This window comes from Equus caballus, chromosome 8 (assembly GCF_041296265.1).
Source record: "Equus caballus isolate H_3958 breed thoroughbred chromosome 8, TB-T2T, whole genome shotgun sequence".
NCBI lineage: Eukaryota > Metazoa > Chordata > Mammalia > Perissodactyla > Equidae > Equus > Equus caballus.
In genome coordinates, this window is record NC_091691.1 from 98,156,564 (window position 1) to 98,183,200 (window position 26,637).

The following is a 26,637-nucleotide window of genomic DNA, read 5'->3' on the forward strand; positions in this document are numbered from 1 at the left end:
ATTAGCATTTCATGTTGTTTCCCCAGGCCCTCTCTCCGGATTCCTTGCTCTATATCAGTAGCTTTTAATGGTCTGAATATTTTCAGTCAAGTTTGAGGTCAGGTCATTGCTGAAGGAGCTACTACAGAAGTGGGTAAAGAGAAAGATGTGAGAATTGCTTTTAGGTTAACATGAATTTTGTCATATGACAAGTTTGCGCAATTCTGTATTTTATTTTAACAATTCCAGGTGGCCCAGGAGCCAGGAAATTGGATAGAAGGTTGGGGATTTTCAGATCAATGTCAGCAGACAGGCAAGAGGTTGAAGGGAGTTTAAAGTCTAGAGAAGGCAACTTTTAAGTAGGTAACCTCAATTCAGGGTCCAACAAAGTCATGAGGCTAATAGTTTGGTTGTGTTGGGAGGGGTTGAGTGACAGGTAAGGACACTGTTTTTTCTTGTTCCTTAGGACTGGAAGAGAGAGAGAGCATGAGCAAGCAGGAAAGCATGCAAGAGAATGAGATAGGAAAAGAGAGACCAGGATCAACACAAAAATATGATCATAAATTGAAGACAATAATCACTCTTTGGTGCTCTTTCTTTTCTTCTAAATTATCTTGAGTGTCTTGTAACCTTTGTTGAAGGAATCTAGCTTCTTCCTTATCATTTTTCTCACTCTTTTCCACATGCTCTCCAGGTTTCCCCATCAGTTCGGAAGTGTTATCTCATTTCTTTTCACAGTATTCCCATGAGGGAGCTAAGGGTCATTGCCAAACTCAGATTTACAGATCCGGTGAAAGTGAGACACACAGTGAGCTGACGATTTACTCAAGGTCAAATTGCAAGTAAGCATCAGGGCCAGAGTTAGAGCGAGTCCTCGACGCTGCTCCGAGGAGCCCCTGTCCCTCCTGCTCCTGGGAGGCTTAATGGTTAACTTCAAAGCTCCTTTTAAAGGACTTTTGGTTTGTTTCGTTCAGGATTTTATTTGTAAAAAGTTAAATAAAAATGTAAAACAGCGCTTTAAGGCGTCTGCATGTTCTGTTTCTTTTTCAGGAGCTTATTTAAGCTGTGTTTACATGTATAATCACCTTTGCACATACACAAATGCTTTGTAATCGAGGTCAGTCACACAAATGGTTAATTTTTAAATTCCCAGTTAGTAAATGATTCCTAATAAATGTTGATAGCCAGGTGATTCTTTTCGCATTTGTTTGTGGGTATGTTGTTTGGGAAAGTCTTAGAAAAGATACCAAGTCTGAGATGGTGAGGGATCATGTTAAATTTTAGACCTGAACACAATCCAGAATGGGAGAAAGTCCAGTCTCATTTGCATATTGGATATCACCTTGTTCCAAAATTCTTCTTTAAAGATTTCCAATCCAGGAGAAATGTCAATGTAGAAAATAACCAGGAAATTGTCTAGATTTTTTGAAATGTTGCTGTCTTGGAAACTGCATGGCACGTAGCAAGTTGTCAGGTCTGCATCCTGTGGGGTTTACAGCAGTGATGTGTTGTCAAAATGGGCTTTGCTAAAGCTAAGTGCCCACATCCAGTATAAACCCTAGTCCATAGGTGATACTCAATGAAGTGTTAAGAAATGCTTAGTCCACATTCATCGATTGTGTCTGAATGGGCCAAAGCCACGTACTTTTGGGGTGTTTGAGTGATTCTTTGCCTGATGTTTCTTTCTCTGACTACAGTTATGCATCGCTTAATGACGGGGATGCATTCTGTAAAATGCTTTGTTGGGCAACTTGGTCGTTGTGTGAACATCATAGAGTGTACTTACACAAACCTAGATGGCATAGACTACTCCATACCTAGGCCACGTGGTACTAATCTTACAGGACCACCACTGCATATGTGGTCTGTTATTGACCGAAAAGTCGTCATGCGGGGCATCCACTGTGGGTGGGAATGTGAACCCCTCTCCAGCTGTGTGCTCAGGTAATTTCACAGACTTTCATCTTCCTACTTTGGAAGAAACCCCTCGGCACCAGAAGCCAGGGCAGCTTCTGGAAAGTGAGGGCCACGGCTTACTCTGTATTAGATTTTCTCCTGCCTTAGACTTAGAAGACAGATCAGTCAACTGAAAGCAGAACCCACATCTCCAAACAAAGGTTGTTCCTTCCAAAGTAATCGGCTTGATAGATATGAAGATTTCAATAATTTTACATTGCTAAAGAAGTCCCAGTTGAGGACCTCAGTCCCAATCCCACTTCTGCCACCTATGAACTGGAGGACCTTGTGCAAGAGGTTTAACTTCTCTGAGCTTCAGTTTCCTCACCTAAATGGAAGACTTTCTCTGCTTGGTAGGTTTTCAATATAAATTTGTTGAATTCGTGTAGAAGTATGCTTTATCCTCTCCTAGGCACTGCCTCCAAAGTCTGTAAGTCCCTTTGGATGGTCTAAGGAGGACGGATCCTTTTGATTTTTGACAAAGTCAAACTTGAGCCATCTGTGGCCAATTATTAAATAAGTTGAGGGACTAATCTATTATCATGTTTTTCTCCTTCTTTTCCTTCTCCTTTTTTGTTTTTGTGCACAAATGATGGGTTGACACAAAAGCAAGAGGTAACAGCCTTGGGCCGCAGCCACAATGCTGGATCGGGGTGTGGGAGGGAGACCTGAGGTTCTGGTTGAGTCTCTGCTGCTGATTTCCCGGGCCTGGGCCAGTCACATGACCTGGAATCCGGCCGCCAGGTTCCTCAGGACGCATCCCAAACCCACAGGGCCGGGTGAAGGGTTAGGCACAAGAGTGTTTATTGCAATTATTGCAGCAGCACTTGCTTTAGTTTTTTTCTTTCTCATTCTAATTTTTTCTCTGATTTTTGCATTTCTCTCATGTTGGAAAATCCGAAGTGCTAGTTTGTGTGAGGGTGGGGTCCTAGGGGCCTGAGGAGTTATGTATAAAACATTTCTCCCAAAAGATCGATAATGTCAGTAAAACAGAAGAAAAAACTCTAACCCCTCCCTTATGACTTAACAGAGCCTCATTTAGTGCATAGCACAAAAATATGTACGCTTATTGGCAGTGCTCTTTCTCTCATTTGTTTTATGATTTCCAAATCTAGGGTATTAAAAAAGTCCACTGATTACAGTGTTGAAAATCAGTGGATGTCAGACAAGCTTGTTGACTGTCCGTATAACTGGTAAAGATGGTGCCCCATTGAAAATCTCATGAGAACCTCACCTGTGGGTATGGAACATCCCCTCCCCTCTCCCCAGCAGGGGAAGTGGTCTGGCCATATTCCCCTTGGGACTGGGAGTGGGGCAGCCAAAGAACAAAGGGCAGATTCTCCAGGGTGAGAGGGAACAGGCTTCTGTGGCTGGGCCAGTGGGGTTGAGCGGCAGTCAGGAGGTAGGTCCTGTTCCCCTGTGGTAGGACTGCACTTTCGTCTCTCTCCATCACGTTCCTCCAACTCCCTCTTCCACTCTGGACCACGGGGACTTGCAGAGTTGGGGCAGGTGTCATGCTTGCCTTTGGCCAGCGTTCACCTTGACCCAGCTCTGTGACAACCTCATACTCTGTCATCCCCAGGCTTGGACGACATCGTCTAAAAGACTATCTTCAACTGCAGGGTTCTACGTATCTTTGATTTTCTCACAAGGGCAGTTCCAAAGTGGGAATTCCAACTACATTTTGAACAAAGACGACATTGCTGAAACATGCCAATATGCCGTCTTGGAAGGAAGCAATAGTCACTCAGCGGTGAATTTCTTGAAATAAGGCGATTACTATATATTAAAACAATTTGTGACTTTATTTTTTTACGAAAGAATTCATTCCATTACCAATTCCAACTGCATAATTAATAAATAAGCAAAGATCCCAATGTCAAATTTCAGTGGCCCACGCTTTGTGAATACACTGATAAATTTTCAAAACCCTCTCTAATAAACAATTGCATTTACTCGCCAGGGATCGAATGTTAAGTTGTTCCCTTCACTTTGTGACAAATGTGATTTCAGAGTGTGTGTGTGGCCATGTTGCATTTACCCAAGTGAAATACAAGAAGGATGAGCAAGATAAGAAAATCATTTTAAGGTCTCCCGTTATTAAAGTCAGCATTTCCCAGTGTGGATGAACCGGCTCTTGAAAAAGTGTTCATGCTTAACCTCCGTGCAGCAGGGTCGTGAGTAAGACCCTGGCTGGCTCACAGAGGACCACTGAGGGACAGAGTGACAGCCTAGGCATGGAGGGGCCCCAGAACGTGCTCTGCATCTCCTGTCTCTTGCCCGTGACCTTTTCCATGGTTCACACTCTCCTCGCCACCCTCCCTCTAGGAAGGAGTGATGTCAGAAGCCTTGAGTATTCTCTCTCAAGAGATAATGTTAACGAAATTAATATGTAAAATTTAGATTTTGCATAGAGTCCTGTGCTTGTCTGGAACTGTGCAAGCGGTTCCTGGGCCCATAGGTTAAGGTAAGGTACTTGCCCTCTTGTCTCCATTTCTAAGGTTGAAAATAGGATGTATTAATTCCCTTCCTAACTCAAAAGGGATGCTAGACACAGTAACAATTAGGATAGACTTAAATCCGCATTGAGGTCCATGGAGTGTATGCAAATGTATGGAATTTTTCCTTTCTTTTTTCTTTGGATTTCAGCCTCCCTTTTTCTTAAGGAAAAAGAAAGGCCATTGTTCCAATCACGGTGTCTCTCTGCCTCCCGCTAATGTGCTTCTGGAGGAGCAGTTTTTAAATGAGAAGTTACGGGTGCTGTTCTGATTGAAACAAACTAGTGTTGATTGCTGATCAGCCATCTGTAAAGGAGGCCACCTCAGGAAGGATATGAGCTAATGGAAAAATGGGTCTGATTTGGGAGTGTGACGGGCTTCATGCCACCGGCCAGTGTGAGTGGCATGAGATTATAGCAGTGCAAGGAGAGGTAGATTGAGAATAAGTAACTTCTGTCTTAAAGATTAAATGGCGAATTTGCTATTAAATGTGAAAGACATAAAATGGAATTATTGCTTTGAGGATGTTAGCTGTGCCTGTACACATTCGGCAGACAGCATGGGTGTCCTGTCCTCCTGCTGTCAACGCCTCACTCTTCTCATTGTGGCTCAATTAATACTGATCCCAATGTGCCGATTAAAGACGTGGAGAACAGAGGGATGACCTGTGCGCCAGCCCGCACAGCACCTCCTGCGCATGGCACTTCCCACGGCCCGCCTTTCTCCAGTGACCTTCGAACTGGTAAACATTATTGATGAAGTCATTAGGTGTCCCAGAAAGCCAATTGATAATTGTCAGGGATGTCGATGCTTGGAGTGTGGGGTGGGAGGGGACACTAGGGGGCTTCTGACTGACGGCTGACCTGGAGACACGGTCGGTCGTGGAGTTCAAGGAACCCAAACTCGTTTGGTTATAAGAAATGAGGAATCAAATTCCAGGGCAGTGGGGTCCTGAAGCCGGCGTTCGCCGCTATACCTTAGGGCCTGGGGTCAGGGCCCCACGGATACTCCTTGAATAAAGGAAACGAAGGGAAAACTGCACCCTATAGCAGGAGGTGGGGTTCAGACTGGCCTGCCCTGCTCTGGTGTCCTTTCCGTACTGAGTCTGCTTGTCTGCACCAGATATAGATAAAATGTTCTCTTGTCCCCATACCTCGTATTTGACACTATGAGAGTTTGTTGGGAACTTTGGTCTTACATCTCTTGTCTCCTTGAGAGCTGGTAATTTTCTATGAAGTCAGAAAATATAAGTGAACAAATTCTAACATTTCTGGTTCTGCTTTTCAGCTCAATACAGGCCTAAACTCCAGGCAATGAATTGTGCCACGTTTTACGTTCCGTGAGCCAAGAGCTCCACTTAACAGTGGCTGAGCCATGCTGTTGGGCTCCCCATAGATTGTCAGAGACCCTGGGGGCTCTCTGGGGCTGGACTTGGAGAGCCCGGTTTGTTTCCTCCTGCCTTGGCGGGGTGTGCTGCCCACGGCCCACCTGCCCATGCACTGCGCCGTCTTTTTGTGGGGCTGTGGGGATCACCTTAGCGACTCAGATTTGCTTCATAGTTCGGTCATTTGTGCTGACGCCAGCCCACAGGAAACTCCTGCTCGGCATCCTGGAGTTCTGTTCATTTCTCAGGGCAATCTTAACATGTTTGATGGGTCAGTGAGTGAGTGAATGAATGAATGAGAGAATCAGTAGCAGTCCCTTACGACTGCTATGTTCAAGTCCAGTCCTGAACCATCATCTCCCTCCTCCAGGAACCAGAATTCTGCTCTCAGGACACCAAGGTGTGACTGCAGAGAGCAGGAAATAGCTGCCGGATCTTTCAGTCATGCCCTGTGCTTGTGCGAGCACGTAGACCAGCTTGGAGGTGACGGGCTGTGCTGTGTGGCACTTCATTGTGTAAAGTCTTATGTTCTGCTATATTGCATCATTTTATATGCTTATGTGACTTAAGATTATAGGGCACAATCAATGAAATGAAACACAAGTGGAGATAAAGTAGATAACACTATCTTCTAGATTGGATATGCGTCATTAATTCCTTTCTTTTCTTTTTTTGAAATTTATTGCACACGAAATCAAAGGGCTAAAGCCACTGGCCTGTGCCATTTATGTAGTGTGAGACTGCTCTCTGGAAGTTTCCCTACCTGCTGTAATGTGGCCTGGATCTGCCACCATGCCCTGCAGCCTTGGGTTTCAGGCTCTCTTGACACGGCCTGGCGGCTATGCCAAAGAATATGATAGTTTTGTGATGACGACAGTGTCAACAGGGATAGGAGTGAGAGAACCAAGCTCATTTTCACTTTTGACCCAAGAAGGACTCATTCCCAGGTTTTCAGATGTGAAGAGCTCATGCACTAATTAGCACTGTCTCTTGCCCTCAGCATCAATTCTGAAAGTCGCCAGTTCAACCTGAACATCCAGAAACTTGGCAATACAATCCAGAGGACATCCAAACAGGCTTCAAATTAATCAACCTACGCATCCAGTTTGTTAGTTGTAATAAGACTTCATATTTACTTGACTCTTTTTTTCTATTATTGTTCTTACAGATAATAATGCTGGAACAAATATTGATTAAATACAGTTCAACATATAATGAAGGCTTGACTCCCGTCCTCAAGATGGAAATGTTTCAGCCTGGCCACCCCATTAATTCCTGAACATCTCCATTAGAGGCCACTGTGTGTGCTCCTCACTCTCTATCCCCTGGCGCTCCTTGTTAAACAGGAAAAGCCCCCGCCCTTCAGAGACTGGATTTACCACCTATAGGAAGGTTTCCTGCCTTCACTGTTGGTCTCAGTACTGGGCCTGCTTCGGAGGATCTTACTTTATGTCACTCATGTTTTGAATTCCATGGTCGTCCTCATTGCCCCATCCTATCATGGCCCTTTTGTGTGTATCCACTACCCACGTGTAAGCCCCCGTGTTCTCTTGACTTCTCCTCACTCCTTATCCACGTGCTTCCCGTCCTCTCTTTGGAGCTTGCCTTGGCTCCCGAGTATGTCTGCCCTTTGTGCTGGCAGTTCACTTGGAGTCCATCTCTGGTCCATCTCCTCTGTGTCCTGTAGTTTAAATGTACTGAGACCTTGGATGAGGTGCTCATCCTTGACCCTGTGGAGACTCCCAGACCCTGAGCACCCCTCTGTCTTAATCCCTGCCTGAAGGAGGAAGGGCATCAGATGCTGGTTGGACTGGTTGATCCCCCTCCTTACAATAGGAATGTTTTTGCGGTGGTGCTTCTACAGTCGTTTGTGTTGTTCTGTGAGAGCTGGTTCCCTTTCCTATACCCTGAAACAGAATCTGACACCTGGTAGGCACTCAACAAATATTTGTTGAATGAATGAGTGAATTTTCCAATAACTTGGGCGGAAATGCTACGTGCTAAATACTCCTGGTAAAGATCCATCCATTCGTTCAACATATGTTTACTGAGTATCTGCTATGTCCCAAGCATCATTTTAGGCAAAGATCCCTGCTCTCAAGGAGGTGACATTCGGGGGAGGGGGAGGGTAAAGAAACAAATTCAGTGGTATGCAAGAATACAAGAAGGAGATAAGTACACTGAGAACAAAGGTCAGTGAGGTCATGAGGATCCGAAGAGCAGGGCAGGCTGCAGTCTGGAATAGCGTGGGAGAGCGTCACAGTGAGGATGGTGTGGGACTCGCCCAGGAAGGAGGAGCGAGAGTCAGCCCCGCAGACCCCTCAGGAGAGCTGCCCAGGCAGGTGGCTACAGCAGGAGCCTGGGAGTGGCCCTCGAAGCCCTGGCCTGGGCTGTGCGGGGAAGCGAGTGGGAGGTGAGGTCAAGGAGGAGATAGGATGCATCTCCGGTGGTGAAGGACCCTGTGAGCCCCCCGCAGGACCCCGTGTTCCTCCTCAGTGAGCCTGAGAACCTTTGCAGGCTCTGAGCAGGGCCGTGATGTGATCTGACCAGAGGGGCCACATGGGCACTGGGAGCGCTGGTGGGCGTGACTGTGACGATGCAGGGGAGGGGCAAGACGGGCTTGGGCCAGGCTGGGAGAGCAAGTTAAAGGCTATGAAATCTGCAATAAAGGGCCCTGCTCGACTTTAATTTCCTAGCAAGTTCCAGATGTATCAGGGCATAAACCCTTGTTTATTGCACAACATCTCCTCAAGTCCAATGGCTCTGGTGTTCCACAGAACACACTTTGGGAAACGCTGCTCTAGTGATGTGTATGTGCCAGGTACTGGGTACAGGGACACTGAAGTCCACCGCTGTATCTGGAATAGGTGTCTAAGTCACACATATGTGGCACCTTGGATAATTCTCCAGGCCTGGCAGGTGGAGAGTATTACTCCTCCCATTTTACAGATGATGAAACTAAGGTTCTAAACTGAGGTCAGCTATCTGCCTAAGTTCCACATGGGCAGTAAATGGGAGTGGAGCCTGGAGCCCTGGGGTCTGGCTGCAGAGTCCATGCTCTTGGCTCTGAACCTATGTGGCTCCTGCTCAGTTTTTAAAGGTGTGGCCTGTGCTATTCTCTGGATCTGTGCATGCACTCTCTGATCCGAGGGAGCTGACCCCTCCTGGCCACCCTGCGCCCATTGCCTGTGGCTCATTCTGCACAGCCCAGTGCCCGCCCTCTGGGAGGTGCCGACCTCTTGTTGGGCCATAGTGTCTCCAGAGGGGCTTTGAGTTGGGGGTTCTCCCAGGATGCTCAGAGGAGCTATCGATGTTGTTCCCACAGTTCCAAATGTCAGGAACAGCCTGGAGCAGAGTCCCATCTATAAAGACCTCAGGAAACAAGCCCTGATTTAAAGATATCTGTGTTTCATGTGCACTGTGGGCTCCCCACAGCGACCAGGCCTGTGCGCTTTCTCTCCATTTTCCAGATGAGGAAACTGAGCTCCAGGGACAGCGAGGTGGCCTCTCTCCAAGGCTCCCGCCCTCACCCACAGCTGTCACACCTCCTGTGGTGGCCATTAGAGGCAGCTGTGCCTTAACCTGCCTTTCCCGTGAATCCAGTCTCTCCATCACCTTCTAGAAGAGCCATCCTCTTCCTCCAGAGAACTGAGATGCTGAACACTCTCAAAGTTTGTTTTAAGTAACCAGCAGTTAAAGATAGACAATAGTCTCAAGACTCTCTTTGCACACATTTTTCTTATGTTTACAGCAGGGAATCCTGCTTTTATGATCAGGACTGGCAAAGTTGTTAAAAACCAGCGAGCAATGGCTAGTGTAAGGCCCTGCCTGGCTTTGCAGGCAATGACGTTCTTTCCCTGAGGCTGGAGCCTTTGCCCTCCCTGGGCTCAGCCCCACTGCTCTAGGATAACCCTCGGTGGCCTGAGGACCTCTAGCCTCGGCCCTCGCTCTTTTGGTAACTAGGATGACCTTTCCCTTTCCCCCACACTGAGTCTTCCTCTTGTTTCCACTTTTGGAGACAGAATCCCTGTCTTGTTGGTGTGTCCCAGGGCTTGTCCCAGGGTGGGACCCCAGCCTGCTCTCAGCACCCCTGTCCCCGACTCCATCTCTGCGCCTGAGGCCGTGTCATCGTTGGCTCTGAGATACACCAACTTGGGGAAGTTTACCCCACAAACTTTAGTCATAGATCCAGACAGACCTGGGTCTGAGTCTTTGGCAAACAGCTTCAGATCTCCAGGCCCGGTCCATATTTTTTTAATGAGGGTAATAGTAACAATGGCAAAGGCTGCTCGGACGATTGTGGAGAGAGGCATGTATGGCAGTTTGCATGCTTGTTATCTGCCATGTAGGAAGCACAATAGACACCCTCATAGTTTCTGCCACTATTTCTGGTGCTATTGTGCCTGCTCAGATCCCCAGACTCTGTTCTCTATGGGATTCCCTCTCAGGGCACCCTGCTCACGTGTTAGAGGACTCTGCTACTTGGATGTGGGTCCTGTGACCTGCTCCATGTCTGAGAATAACTGTGTCTTCATCACCCTGCTGTAGGTGGCCATGCATTTAGGGCCACACCCTCTGTGAACAAAAGGGACTCAGGACCCCTGCAGCTGGGCTGCCCCCTGGGAAGCAGCTCCACAACCCCGGAGGAGCTCAGCTCTGGTGCCCCCCACAATCCACTTACCTGGCCTGTGCTCAGCTGGCTTCCAAAATATGACAAAACATTGTCTGTCAATGAAATCGAGTTTGAGTTACCAGTGACTTTTGCATCCGTGGACACAGACTTTGAGTGGCTTCCCTTTCTGGAGGACGTGTAGGTGAGCCACTATTTCATAGCGCTTGTTTTTCTCCTGCTAACGGTGGGGTCTTAGAAGTACACAGGGTTTTATTTTTCACTGGGGTTGTTAATGGACCTGAATATTTTCCTGAGCACAACGTTCAATGTGGTTTGGACACATGTTGGATTTCCTGGACACCGCTGAGGTCACTTGCCAAGATTACGCTCTCCCTGTGGTGAAACCCCCGTAGACTAGGCACACAGTGCTCCTCGCTGCAGGCTGGGCATGTCGGGGGCTTGCAAAGGGGACTGTCCCAAGAGGAAGAGGAAGAAGGACAGCCATGCTGTGCAGCTTGGTGGCCGATGGAGTCACCGCATTCTCTTTGTGGTTCACGCGATGGATTGGTTTGGGGCCGTTTTTGAACGCCAGGCTCTTTAATCACGCCTGTGCGCGCATCTGGAGTAGGGTGGTTCGTTTGAGCGTTCAGCCGTCTGCCGTCTGGGACTCTACTCATTATTCCATAAAACCCATTGTCAGTCAACAGCCATCAATCATGCAAAATTCAGGAGTACCAGGGCTCTGTCAGGAAATCAAAAGACGGTTGGAGTTGTTGTGATTACCCATTCCTGAGCCATTTTGATGGGAAACTTCACAGACCTGCCCTCTTGCTACAAAGAGGGGGAAAGTTAGAATCAGTCATTTAAACAGTTTGCCAGCGAGGTCTATTTTTTGCTACGAGCAAACCACTTCTCATGTGGCCACTGCCTGGTCTTTGGCTTCAGCAAAATTTTTTTGCCTTTTGCAAAGATGGACTGCTTATTACTGGCTTTGTTTCCTGAGGTGGAAGATCAACAGGAACTGGACTGTGTTTCAGGTTAGCCCTGTTCCTCCTGCTCCTACTTATGGACCGCACACCCCAGCCCCTGAAAGAAGAGAGGCGCAGGCTCAGAGGAAGACGGAGGGGAGAGACCTGGGATTGTCCCTGTCCCAAAGGAGAGAGAAGAGTCCCTGATTGTCTCAGTCGGAGTCTGGATGGTTGATGCATCTCATGCTCAGAAGTGCGCCTTGGAACTTGCCTGGGACGGGAGGGGTGCAGTGGCATGCTGCTCCTCCGCCTGGCATGGGCACCATCAGCAACTGGAGGGCGTCTTTGCTTCATCCGTCTCCCTGCTTGTCTCAATGTGCTCTGCCATTGTTTGACCAGTACTGATAAATTAACGTTTGCCTTTCTGATAGTCACATTGTGTGTTGTTCTCTCTTGTCTTTGCAACAAGCAGAAGCACAGCAATTCTGAAAAAAGAGCAACGTTAGCCAATAATCCTGGAGCTGCGGCACCGAGCCCTTCCGGCATTCAGGTTGACAAATGTTAGAGGGCTGGAGTCACTGGCTGGCACCGCCGGAGGCCCCGCTGTAGTCTGGGGGTGTGCGGGCAAGGCAGCCAAGTGCACAGAAGGAGCACGGAGATGTCAAAACCCTGCAAACGTGCCCATTTCTCAACGCACGCCTTATTGGCGACTTGTCCAGCTGACCTCGGCCTTGATGGTCTCCTCAGAGGAGAGCCAGTTATAGAGAGAGAACAATTACATCAACGCAAAGCCATCCAGCCAACCAGGCAACAATGGGAACAACTTTCAAAGCAATCATGAGGAAACAATGGGATTGGGAAAGAGATATCATCAGATAAAATGAGCTCAGAAACAACGAGTGATTCTGACCACATTAGATAATCAGGAGCTTTCTCTGGGAGGCCCTCGTGTTGGCCACCGGCTTCTAATAACCCCAGATGAACGTAAAACTCCCAATATCACCTGGAGGAGCCTTCCCCCCACCGTGCAGCTGTGTTTTATCAATGCTTCACCCTTAATGACTACACAGATATTGATGATAATGAAGCGTGTTGCAAACAGGTGCATCACATTCTGTCTCTGCTGCCCCTGGACAGCTGCTGCTGTTACCTGATAGCTCAACCAGGGTGTCAGGTGGAGGTGTGAGTCCTTCCCTGGGGTGACAACTGCACCCTCCTCGCCCCTCCCTTCCCTTCCCAGCCCGTCCCCCGGTCCCGGTGGACCTGCCCTGATTATTGCAGCCGCCTTAGCTGAGTGTGTGCACACCTGCAGCTCAGGAATGGCCGTGTGCCAGCCGAGGGCTCCAGCCTGCAATCAGCAATGAATCTCAGAGTGAGGGGGCACCAAGGGCACTGCCAACAATCCCATGCCCTTGATAGCATCTTGACCTATCTGAAATGCTACTGCTGCCTGCCAACTCCCGAACGCAACCCCTAGATACTGGTGTGTATTCTAAATTGGAAAAAAAGAAACCAATAACAACCCAGAAACCAGCGGAAGCAGACAGTTTCTGGAACCTGAGTCTTACATAGTGAGTGCAGCCTGACCTGGAGGGAAGGAGAGATCTCAGTGATGGATCTTGTTTGTGGTCCATCCAACTGCATCTGCACCCAAACTGTGGCTGATGCTTTAAGCAAGGGGCCAGGAGCAGGACTGCAAGGCAGAGCATTTGGGGGTGGTCTTTGCCCTGGTGTTCAATATCCGCACCAATCAACAGAGGATTTGGGGAAGCAGCCCCATCCCAAATCAGAAGGGAGGCAGCTTAAAAATAAAATAAAATAAAATAAATTCAAAAGGCATCACAGCTAAATATGAGGACAATCCAGCTCTGGCTGGAGTTGGGGATTTATGATCATGAAATAGAGTTGGCATCTTCTCCAGGGTTATAAATACAGACCTTGAGGAAAAACAGAAAGCCTTCCTATGTCCACGATGTTCCTAGACTCTTATCTCTGGAATCTGTGGGAACGTCCAAAGCTGCCGGCCAAGTGGACAAGCTTTGAGGATGTGGTTAGCAGATGCTCGTGAACCACTTTTGCTCAGTCAAGTGACACCAGCGGCTTTCTCCTTACTGTGGGAACATTTGGGCTGGAAATAGCTTGGTGCTGGTGCTTCCAAAACCAGAGCCCAATATTTCCATGTAACACAGAGTCTGGTGGCTCCCATCTGATCTTCCATTTAGGTCCATTCATAGAAATGTTGTGTTCACTCATGATAAAGAAACGGAAATGTCATTAGTAGTTTTCAAAGCAATTTGTTCCTATGATTTTCAGCAATGGATGACACAGACCTCTCTGAGCCTTGAAGACTGGTGTCCCACTTACTCTCTCTTCTCTTTTGTCTTTTTGTTTGAGTGTTCTCCTCTGGTGAATTAATTCATCAGTCACCATTTTGAGGCTCTTTTTATTGAAAAGCTCATTATTTCAGAGGAAATGCATGATGAATAAAAAAACAGTTATAATTAAATAACTGAGATGGGAGAGGCCCTCTTTGTGCTACAGTTTTGTATGTGTGAAATTTGTAGGAAGGAAAGAGAAATTCTCGTTCCTTCCCTTCCCTGCATAAAAATCTGGAGATGCTACTTGAAGAATCATGCTGAAGATGAATTTTCAGAATGAGTTGTGAGTCAAGCTGTTTAGGGTGTCCAATATAAAGACTGTGCTTTTAGATAAGGATTGCTATGTGACCAACGTGATTATTTATTAGTGGCTCCGTGTTGAAATTCCTCAAGGATGTCAATGGCTGAAGGACTGAATTGGGGTGTGAATGTGAGTTGTCACCCACTGGTATCTGGTCAAGCTGACTGAGTAGGAAGCTTCCTCCCCCATTGTCCCCATTGTTAGCTGGGCCCTGTTAGAGAACACCAGGATTGGAGCAGAGGTATGCTAGGAGCTGGACCCTGTCTCCAATATCCAAGCAGGATCTCAAAATCCATTTGTGGAAGCAGTCAGAACAAACAGTTTAATGAATCTCTAATCAGTCCAAGCGTATTTGTGATGGAGATGTTTTACTCTTCTTCATTGTGTTCATTGGTCCTGGGAAGAAAACTCGAAATCATGTGTGAATCACAAACTTTTCTTATTATTTGAAAATGAGTGGAGCAAAACCTCACTCACTTAGGATACAGCAGTGCTTCTCAAACTTTCATGTATTCAACAATTACCCAACCGCTCATCAATTACATGATTAGTGCATCTGGAGTAGGTTCTGGGGCTGCCAGGTGATGCTGATGCTGCCGGTCTGTGGTCCCCCTCTGAGCAGCAAGGTCTTGGCAGAAATGCAGGTTTGTCACTTTCATCAGCACACCTCGAGTATGACCTCGCCCCTGTGGAGCTGAGACCCTACAGATAACTCATTTGCTTGCTTTCCCTACTATTCATTGTCAGAACACGGTGTACAAAGGCTGTGTGTTCCTGAATCTTTGAAGATATTTTTTTATCTTAGAGAACCTCACTTCAACATAAATACTATTTATGCTATTCATTTGAATAGGAAACCCATTTTGCATAGATAATACTGATGTAAATTCCATCTCAAATCCAAACAAATCCTTCAAAAATTCTGTCTTTTTAAAGTATTGGAGAGGATGTGGAGAGAAGGGAACCCTCGTACACTGCTGGTGGGAGTGCAAACTGGTGCAGCCACTATGGAATCAGTATGGAGTATCCTCAGAAAATTAAGAATACATCTACCATGTGATCCAGCTATCCCACTGCTGGATATTTATCCAAAGAACTTGAAAATGCAAAGGGATAAACATACATGCACCCCTATGTTCTTTGCAGCATTATACACAATAGCCAAAACTTGGAAGCAACCCAGGTGCCCATCAAGGGACGAATGGATAAAGAAGATGTGGTCTGTATACACAATGGAGTACTACTCAGCCATAAGAAATGATGAAACCTGGCCATTTGAGACAACATGGATGGTTCTTGAGGGCATTATGCTGAGTGAAATAAGTCAGAGGGAGAAAGTCAAATACCGTATGATCTCACTCATAAGTAGAAGATAAAAACAATGACAAACAAACACATAGCAATGGAGATTGGATTGGTGGTTACCATGGGAGAAGAGGGGAGGGGGTAGGGCAAAAGGGGTGATTAGGCTCACATGTGAGGGGATGGGCTATAACTAGTTTTGGGTGGTGAACATGATGTAATCTACACAGAATTTGAAATATATTATGGTGTACATCTGAAACCTATATATTGTTATAATCCAATGTTACTGCAATTAAAATAATTTTAAAAAATATCATTTACTGTAGGGTGAGGTGCCATATCAGACGTATGTGTGTATGTGTTTTGTGTCCCTGGAGGGGCAAATCCAGATAGCCCAGGCAGAGGCCCTGAGGAGAAGCCGGCTACCCCTTGGAAGATGCCTCCTTCTTACGCAAGTTGTAAGATGGAGAATGGGAATGGAGTCTACTTGCACAGGAAAAAAAAATTTTTTTTACCCTGAGTAAGTAGATTCTGTATTTCCAAGTTTGTTTCAACTGGTTTATCTCATGGTGCTATACTGTTTTCAAACAAAAAAGGGAAAAAACCCCGGATACTTTCTTTGGATGGCTTTAGCCCTCTGTCGGCTATGGAAGTACTTGTAAACACACTTTGCGTCAGTTATTCTTGAACTATTATGCTCTCATTGTACTTTTTAAAAAAACCAAAACATTTTATTGAGGTATGGTTGCCATATAAAAAGCTATACGTATTTAGTGTATGAGTTTGGGAATAAGTATGCACCCATGAAACCATCACCCTCGAGGCCATAAACATATTCATCGTCTCCAAAAATTTCCCCTTGCTCCTACTATTACTTTTACGTTTATGGTAAGAACACTTAACATAAGATCTACCCTCCTAGCAAATTTTAAGTATACAATAGAGTCTTTTATTTTTTTAAGTTTTTCAATCATTCTTTTTTTTAAATTGCAGTAACATTGGATTATAACATTATATAGCTTTCGGATGTACATTGTAATATATTTCGAATTCTGTGTAAATTACATCATGTTCACCATCCAAAAACTAATTATAGCCCATCCCCTCACATGTGAGCCTAATCACCCCTTTTGCCCTACCCCATCTCGCTTCCCCCGTGGTAACCACCAATCCAATCTCCATTGCTATGTGTTTGTTTGTCATTGTTTTTATCTTCTACTTATGAGTGAGATCATACGGTATTTGACTTTCTCCCTCTGACTTATTTCACTCAGCATAATGCCCTCAAGAACCATCCATGTTGTCTCAAATGGCCAGGTTTCATCATTTCTTATGGCTGAGTAGTACTCCATTGTGTATACAGACCACATCTTCTTTATCCATTCATCCCTTGATGGGCACCTGGGTTGCTTCCAAGTTTTGGCTATTGTGAATAATGCTGCAAAGAACATAGGGGTGGATATATCTTTATGCCTTTGCGTTTTCAAGCTCTTTGGATAAATACCCAGTAGTGGGATAGCTGGGTCACATGGTAGATGTATTCTTAATTTTCTGAGGATACTCCAAACTGCTTTCCATAGTGTCTGCACCAGTTTGCTGTAAGCCATAGGCACTGTGCTGTATAGCAGGTCTCCAGAACTTATTTATCCTGTATAACTGAAATTTTATCCCCTTTGACCATCATTTCCCCATCTCCCCCTCCCCCCAGCCCCTGGAAAACACTGTTCTACTCTCTGCTTCTGAGTTTGACTATTTTAGATTCCTCATATAAGTGAGATCATGCTGTAGTTTAAATACTGACTTACTGAATTGAAACGAATGAGGGTGTCTCAGTGAGGCCAAATGCGAGCAATGATTCAGGTTGGACAGAATGCCAAGTTCACTTTTCCTGCCTCTCTTTCTCCTTGTTACTAATAATAAGTCTGGAAAGTACACAGAAATAACTTCATTAGAGTATATGGAAATGAACAATTTTCTTAGTATTTTGTGCCCCATAAACACTAAAATAAGTGATGAGTATTATTAATCATTTGACCACTTATTGGTCTACTCAAGTGAAATGTTCACCTATGGCTACATACTGTATGATTCCAACTATATGACATTCTGCAAAAGGCAAAACTATGGAGACAGTAAAAAGATCAGTCGTTGCTAGAGGCTGGAGGCAGGGAAGATAAATAGGAAGAGAAGAGAGGATTTTTAGGGTAGTGAAAATACTCTGTGTGATACTATAATGGTGGATACATGTCATTATACATTTGTCCAAACCCACAGAATGTACAACAGCAAGAGTGAACCATAAGATAAACTATGGACTCTGGGTGATAGTGACATGTCAGTGTAGGTTCATCAATTGTAACAAATGTACCATTGTGGTGTGGAATGTTGATAATGAAGCAGCCTATGCATGTGTGATGGGAAAGGGGTGTATGGGAATCTCTGTACCTGTACCTGCCCCTAAATTTTGCTGTGAGCAAAAGTTTTAGAACTGCTCTAAAAAATAGAATCTTTAATAACAATAATAAATTCACTGATATAGTTTGTGTGGCTCTCATCCAACATACCTGTGTGCAAAAAACCTTCCTGTTTGAGGTCTACAATTCCTTGAGTGTTTGGCCAGGGTCCTTTCATGTGGAAGCTGTTAGCTATGGAAGAATAGAATCCATAGGAACTTAGTATCTACTGTCTTCTGCAGTGTTAATACCATTCTTCTGTATTACTGAGTGTTTCCCAGGATATAGTAGATATTCAATAACTTCTATTGAATGTATCTTTCCATTTCTAATAGCTTCCATATAAAAGGACTTGGCCTGTGAATCATTTAATAAATAAAAAATCTTTCAGGGGCCTATAATTTAGTGAGTGGGACAGACCAGTAAACAGCGGCCCATAGAGAGGATGGAATCTAGTGAATGCTATAACAGAAGTGCAAGCAATGAGCTGGGAGTGAGGAGAAGAGATAGATAAAGGCTGGTGGGAGGAAGCACAAGACTAGAGAGGGCTTGATGAAGAAGGCACCAGGTGGGCAGAATGCTGTATGAATAGAGTGCATGGCATGGTGGAAAATGTGTGATTGGATGGCTACAGCAGGAGTTCAAGCTTTAATGGAAGGTCAGGGCTCATGTTACTGAGGGCCTCAAATTCTAGGTAGAGAGTTTGGACTTTCCTCTACAGGCAAATGGGAGCCATTGATGTTTGTTGCCCAGTGACAAATGGGAAGTCATTAGCAAAGCAAAAATCTTATACTTATTTCTGGGTTCAAACTGCCAATGATCTCGGCTCCTTTGTGTTAGTAAAAAGGAAGAGCTGTCAGTCTAGAAATTAGCCCACCAATTCTGACTACACTCCATAATATTTTATTTCGCAGCAAAATACTTCCATGGAATCATCACAGCAGAACCAAGCTTAATCTTAATCTAAAAGCTGCAATAGTTTCCTTGACTTTCCTGACTTTGACGTTTTGGAAGATTATAGGCTGGTTATTTTGTAGATCATCCCTAAGTTTGGATTTGTCTGGTGTTCCTCCCCATTGGATGCAGGCGTGCCCCTTTGGCTGGAGTACCGCAGAAGTGATGTGCTGTGTTCTTCTCGTTGCATCTGATCTGGGTGTGCAGGATGCAGGCTTGTCCCACTGCTGCTGAGCTGCCTCAGCCAACTCCTCCAGTGAAAGCCACGTTATAGCCTCCATTGTAATTATCCAGGATTTTGTGGAGAGAGACTTTGGGAGCACGTCAAAGCCCTTCTTCATCGACTGACGGTTCTCACCTGAATTAATCATTACTGCGATGCTTGCCAAATGGCGATTTTCTAACTACATCATCGTTACTACATTTATTTGTCGGCTTTTTATTGTTGGAAAGAGATGTTTCTTCTCCCTATTTATTCATCTATTTATATCCGTATGGTCACTTAGATGACTATTTTATCTAATGGGATATAAGCCATTTACTATCATTATCAATTTTGACTCTCAAAGCATCCCAGTTTGTGTCAGTAGTAATACCTCCAGCTTACTTCTATGTTCTTTTGGCATGTCCTTATCATTCTTTGCCTAATTTCTCTCCTTTTGGAACAAAAATTGATTCCAAGCTCATCTGGTTCTTTTCCTACCCCAGTCTGGAATCAGCCATTTCTCCAAGGAAACTTTGCTTTTTTTAGTGGAGAGTCATACTTAAAAACCAAGAACTAGGTGGAATTATTGCTATGGCAGGATTGTCACTCTTAGGCCCTCTCAGCCAGAAAATGTATGTCTGTAAGTATGAAAATACAAATGTAAGATATAGATGTACACATATCCACATTTATAGCTCTTCCTGTAACTGTGTCTACATATCTACCTACCCATCTATTATCTATCTATGTATCTATGTATGTATAATCTATCCATCATCCATCTATCTACCCATTATCTGTCTATCTGTTCATTATCTATCTACCTACCTACCTAGGACCATGAGTGTACACCAATAACTCCAATTTGAATGCGAGACCATGGTGTTTCTCATAGCTTTCTCCCTTCCCACATCTGTGCCTTCTTTCTCCAACAGTCAGATCATTGGCACCTACTATACTGACTTAAATGATGATCTGTTGACATAGATACTATTCCCCTGCATGGCGCCAGTCTCTTGACCCTGACTGCTGCTTGTCCACTCACCTGACGTCCTCCCAGGTGGCATCAGCTGCTTCTGGCTACTGTCTTCATATACCTCCTGAGCCTGCCTAACAGACTTTTGCCTGAAAATGAAGGGAAGGAAGAAAGGGAGGAGAAGGAAAAAAGAAAGGCAGGTAGGTAGGTATCCTCCGAAGTTTTCCTCTCAGTTACCCCTCATTCCAAGTTAGTAATCAAGGCAGGTGAGCATAGCCTCTTTGATACCGCCCTTACTGCTCTCTACCGTGGGGGAAGCACCTGCGTTTGCTCAGGTGCTAGAATACTCCAGTTCTGAAGAGAAAGGGAGGCAGTGCTAAGCGTAGCTGGTTTACTTGTGCGTCTGTGCCCAGGAGTGCCCGTGTGTGTCTTGACAAATGGAAGCAGCAGGTGTTTAGACACTCCAGCATAACTCTTCATAGAACACACTTCTTTAAATCCAGATTAAATATACAATTTGAAGCCTGACTTTTCTGAGTAATTAAAGATTTCTACTTTATGGTTTTTATAGACATGGTGCAGTAGAGGCAAGAAGAAGCTCTTTAATGATTGCAGTGGATAGTGTGTGGAGCTTTTTTGCTGCATGGAATTTAAAGGGACAAACCCTGGGCAGAAGTCCAGGCTTGCGGCTGTGATGGTTTGGGGTTCCATGGTCACAGTGGAAGCAGCGCTCCCGTCTACAGGAAGGGGAGCACTGAGAGGAGCCTTGAGCAGTCACTGGATTACGGAGTAAGAGGCAAATAAAGAGGATTCATGGTTAATGTGGTCGGGCTGGGGCACAGGATGGCACCATGGCTGTGGGATACAGCAGTGTGCTGGAGGGATGAGCTGGTGAGATGGAACCGCAACTACCAGTCCCTACCCCCCCGGACATGGTACAGCCCTGACACACTTTCCAAAGCCTACCACCTCCTCAGTCTCTTCCCTTTCACCCTGGGTCTGGCTGGGCACGGGAAAATGCCTTGTGCTTGATGAATAACATCTGGCTGGGGCGAGGGGATCCAAGTAGAATGATGCCTCCAGAGCCACTCAGGGGCAAGTGCAGCAAACACGGTGCCAACTGTGCACCTTTCTCCCTCGTGCCTCACTTTCCACGTCAGGAAAATCACATAGTTAGACAAGACCATCTTGAGGTGCATTCAGCTCTGACATTCTAGGACTTTTTGTGCTGATGTGGATTAGACAACAGATCAGAATCCAGTGGACCCTGTCTAGAGGAGGACTTCCTTAGAGAGGAGAGACGCAACTCTACTGCCGAGTAGGGAGAGAGGGTAGAGAGTCGAGGTGTGGAGACCGTGTGTCCTGGGACGACATGCGGCACCACAGCCCAGACTCTTCCAGCTCAGTTCAGTCACCCCTTTGTCAGGCCCAAGCCTGCTCATTGCTCTGGAAATACAGAGCTGTGTCTGTGCTTGCTGCCTGGAGCCCTCAGTGCCGTGGCCACTGTGCCCCTCCTGTGGCAGCAATTCCTCCGCATAGCACCTCTCTGGCACCTGCCACCCGCACAGCTGTCCTGATGGCTGTCGCCCAGGAAGAGGTAGGGATGGAGCCCAGGCTGGTGGAGCAGTGTCTAAGAAGGTCCGCGGTCTGGTTCCTGGCCCGTCACTTCCGGCTTCTCCTGCTCTGGCCCCTTTGGGGGCTATTTTCTCACTTCCCCTTTTAGTGTGCAAATGTTTCTCCACCTCCCCCACCAAACAACTTTTTCTCAGGCCCAGAAATCAGTGAGTTGCCCAGTTGTGTGAGGTGGGGTCTATGTGTTTCTTGCCTTTTCCATCTGACTACAGAGTAGAAGGTGAATTAGTTAGTTATTTAATGAGCTAATCTCATCACCTTGTAGACGTACAAGACATCCTCACGCAGACAGGAATCATGGTGTTTTATGGGAAGGTGGCCCTTCTGGCCTCTGCAGGGACACAGGAAATACGTGCCTAACTCCTTTCCAGAGTACAGGCCACAGGAGGCTGGTGGGATGCAAGACTCAAGATGCTCTAAAACACCGGCAAGGCCTCTGAAGCTAGAGCTCCCAGGGAGCCCCACTGCAAGACTCAGGTAGCCACGTGATTCCAGAATCCCATCTGCTGGGCTTTGCCTCCTCCTCTGGGGTCTCTGTTCACAAGAGGGGATGTCCCTTTCAAGGACCTCAGGCACCAGGCTGGATGGATGAGGTGGCTGACAGACACCCGATATGGTATGTCAAGTCGTGCAGATGCTGGTATCGACAATGACAAGCAAGGGCCACCTTTGGAAAGGAAGCCACGCATGTTCTGGCGGAAACCAGCCCGGCCTTCAACAGCGCTTTACAAAAGTGCGTCCAAGCCTAATAAATCCAGGACATCCAACTGTGATGCTCATTTTGCATTTCAAAATGACTCTATTTGAAGTTACGGCTCAGCAACTCACCTTTAACAAACTTCCATTTTCAACAGGACCATCACTTCTTTGATCTGAGGATGAACATACAGTTTATTTTAACATTGCCCCCAAATCTTTTCTCCAGAACAATCTTTTGGGAAAATCAGATTTTCTCTCTAACAGAAAAATATAGGTTGTAGATGAGGTAAGTAAGAGATAGACAATTTAAGACACAGTTGATCTGCATATAAACTCAAAGAAAAATGCTGAATCAAATGTCAGGTTGTCACAGCTTTCTTCTTAAATTCTAATAAAGTTTTCTCAAAGAGAGATGGCCAAGACTCAGGCCCCCATCCTGGACTAAACATCCCCGTTTAGTTTGTATACAGAGTCACACACTCCATTCTACCATCTTAGCATCTTTTCCCAATGGGAGGGATTGCTCCTGAGTCTCTCATGTTGGAATACATTGATCCCTTTGCTGTCAGTGACCCTATTTGGTAGCACATTATTTTAAACGTCCATTACTATTAACATTAACTAATGGTTAATTACAACAGAATTCCTATTGAAGTGCATAAGAGAGTCATATGAATGCCAAATGAGTACATTAATGATTGGTGTTATCACAATGAATACGAAATGATTTCATAATGACTGGGGAGGTAATATATAATAAGGAAGGATTGCTCCCACTTTTATACACTTACCACAGACTTAAAACTCATTCTTGGCCTCCATTAAGAAACCATGAGTTACCTGAGAGCTTTTCCCTGAAGATTTCTGGGAACCTATATGTCCTCAATCAAAATCCAAACACTGTTACTCATCATCGAGTTAAACTTTGAGGATAAATGTCATTTTATTTCTCTTAGTCTTATGTAAATTCAATCCATTCATTTATTCATCCACTTAGCTTGTAAACATTTGTTGAACACATATGATGCCCTTGGCATTGTGCTAGGTACAAGAGCTGCAGAGAGAATGAGAGAGAATTCTTGTCAATGACAAAAGCCAAATGGGAGAGGATATGCAAAAATATAATTATAACGATGTGTTTCATATGCTGTAATAAAGAGAAAAAGCAGAGTGTTGAGGGAGCAGAGAAGTAGCTAGCACATTGCCAGGGATTTGTGGGAAAGCATTTTAGACAAGGGGACATTTGAGCTGGGCTTTAGTAGACAGCAGGATATTGGGGAGTTGATAACAGGTGGGGAGAGGCCTTTTCTAGTAGAAATCACAGCAGAAGCCGAGTCATGCAATCATGCACAGTACTTGGAGAATGGATGCAGGAGACATGAGATAGGAAGGCTGGAAGCAAAGCCACAGATACAGGATGGAGCCTAAAGTATTCGTTATGGGATTCCTTTTGTCAGAAATTTTGTGTAAAATATCAATTTACAAATGTAGGAAACTCAGCAAATCTCAAGCAGGGTAAAATCAAAGAAAACGACACCTAGCCACATCAAAGCCAAACTTCCCAAACATAAAGGGAAAGGGGAACTGTTGAAAGCAGCAGAGAAAACGAGGTATTACACACTGGAGAACAAGGACCCAAATGGCAGCCGATGCCGAGGAGAAGAACAAGGCCAGGAGACAGCAGAGGAAGTTATTTAAGAAGGAAAAAACTGGTAATCAGAATTCTGTATCTAGCAAAACTATCCCTCAAAATGAAGATGAAATAAAGACATTTCAGGTAACGAAAACAGAGAGAATCTATTACCAGCAGATCTGCACTCCAAGGAAGGTTGTTCTTTAGGCTGCGGGAAATGACACCGGAGAAAAACTGGATTTTCAGGAATGAAGGAGGAGTGCCGGAAATGGTAAATGAGGGTAAAGATATATGTGCAGCATATATATATGTGTGTGTGTATACCTATCTACATACACACACATACGTGTACACATACATGCTATATATATTTCTTTTCTTAATTTCTGTAAGATATGTGATGTTTAAAGCAAAAATTGTAAAATCATATTACAGGATTTACAGCAATATAGATGGGTGTTTGTGGTAATAATAGCACAAAGGATGGGATAGGACACCAACGTGATTACTCTGCTATAAGCTGCCAATAGTTTATGTGCTCACACAATATTACCTCTAATTAGACCATGACAAGTTAAAGGTACATACGCAAGCCCTACAGCAACCCCTAAAACACCATGCAAGAGGTCTGGCTAAAATGCCTGTGCAGTCATGCACCGCATAATGATGTGTTGGTCAGTGTCAGGTTGTGTGCACATTGGAGGTTCCATACAATGAGTACCATATAGCCTAGGTGTGTAGTAGGCTATACCATCCAGGTTTGTATAAGCACACTCTATGATGTTCCCGTGAGGACAAGACACCCACATGCAGTGGGTGCTGGTGGCTTCCTGCTGTTGCTGTCTCTGAATTGCTTCTCTCTTCTCAGTTTGTCTTCCTAGCTCCTAACTCGCCTTGTAACCAATCCCTTGCATTAAATGTCCTCTGTTTTAAATATTTTTGTTTTTCTATTTTGATCCTGCCTGATACGCAGCCCATGCTAAGGGGTTGCTTAATTGAATAATGTGCAGATTATAAAATGGAATATTATATAGCAGGCAAGACGGATGTAGGGAAACATAAAGTGACCCGGGAAAGCATCATGGCAACAACATAGCTAAGAAACAGTAGGTTCATTTGACAGTAATTTCTAGTACTCATCCACATATTAATAGTAGTTAATTCTGGATGTGAAGATTACAAGGCATTTTGTTCTCATCTTTGAATTTTCCTTGTGTTGATTTTTTTCTGTTGAAAATGAATTATGTTTGTAGTCAGAAAAATGAAGTAAAAAGAAGAAATTGGTGAAGATTTTGATCTAAGGCAGTGGTAGTGGGCGTGAAGGAGAAACGAGGAAATTGGCAAGAGATGCTGAAGTAGAGTTGAGATGACTTGTGATCAAATGGACATGGAGAAAGGACAGCATGGGATCAAGGGTGCTCTCCACATGGAAACAGTACAACACCTTGCAGAGAAGAGGAAGAACAGGCACCCGAATGGCAGTAAGAAGAGGAGGTGGTTCATGCCAGCTGCCCACTCAGTACAGCTGTCCAGGAGGCAACTGGGCAGAGTTCTGGACAGGCAACTGGACAGGAAAGAGATCAGAAACAGAGATACAAAATTTGAAGCTATGAGCATCTAGAAATAGTAATTGAGGCCAAAGGAGTAATGCACTGGATCAGGGAACGGATGCAGACCCAGCACAAAAGACCGGAAGGCTATCCTTTTATTTCACGGTAAAACATAAATACTTGAGGAATGGATGGAGGAGCCCAAGAGATCAAAGCAGAATATTCAGAAAGACAGCAGAAAAGGCAGAATGTTCTGAAGTGTCTTCTAAAGCTCAGGTCTGACAGCTTTCAAGAGCTCTCAGATCAGGTTTTGTGCGATTTTTGAAATAGGATTTGGGAAGATGGTAAAGTAATGCCACAAAATGGTATCCATTTTCATCTCCTGGTGTGGGATCACAAGGGAACTTTGGTTTTCTTGTGCTTTTTACTATTGTACAAATATTCTGCAGTTCACATGTACTACCTTGGCAAATAGAAGAAAAACAATAAATGTAATTTATGAAAGTAACATTTGGGGGAAGTGGACACACCTTAAAGAAACCCCTACTGGTAAGTTTCTTTAAAGGCAGAACTGGGACCATGAAGCCATCACAGCCAAGATGTCCCACACAGGGTTGGTGAGAAGAGCCTCGGGCGGTGCAGGGTTGAGGGGAGGGACGTGCCAGGCGACCAGAGGAGCTTGAAGGGACATCTGAGGAAACCAGCTCATGTGTCGCAGGTCCTCCATCAGTGAATCTTCTAGGCGTGCAGGGTGAGGGGAGCGCCCTAAATCACGTTTTTGTTTTCCATTAACATTACACCTGCACTTGACCATGGGGCAGAGCTGGATTGCCCAGCATGTGGAGGGGTGATTCTGTCAGACTCTGAGTGCCTGTGAGGGTCCCAGACACGACGCCTGAAGCTTCCTGCTGAGGGTCCCTGTCTCCAGGTTACCCTGGGGCCCAGTGTTCCAGAAGTCAGCATCTGGAAGTTGGTCTGCCTGTGAGTTCACTAAGTCAAGGAACCGTTTGTTCTCTGCAAAGATTTGCTATCCCGCAAATGGTGGATGCTGCAAACACTCATCCAAGTTTAGGTGTGATCAGGAAGGAATTAAAAAATGTACATGTTATGTTGTTTCAGATAACAGCTTCCACTGGGAAGGCAGCGCTGGGCGG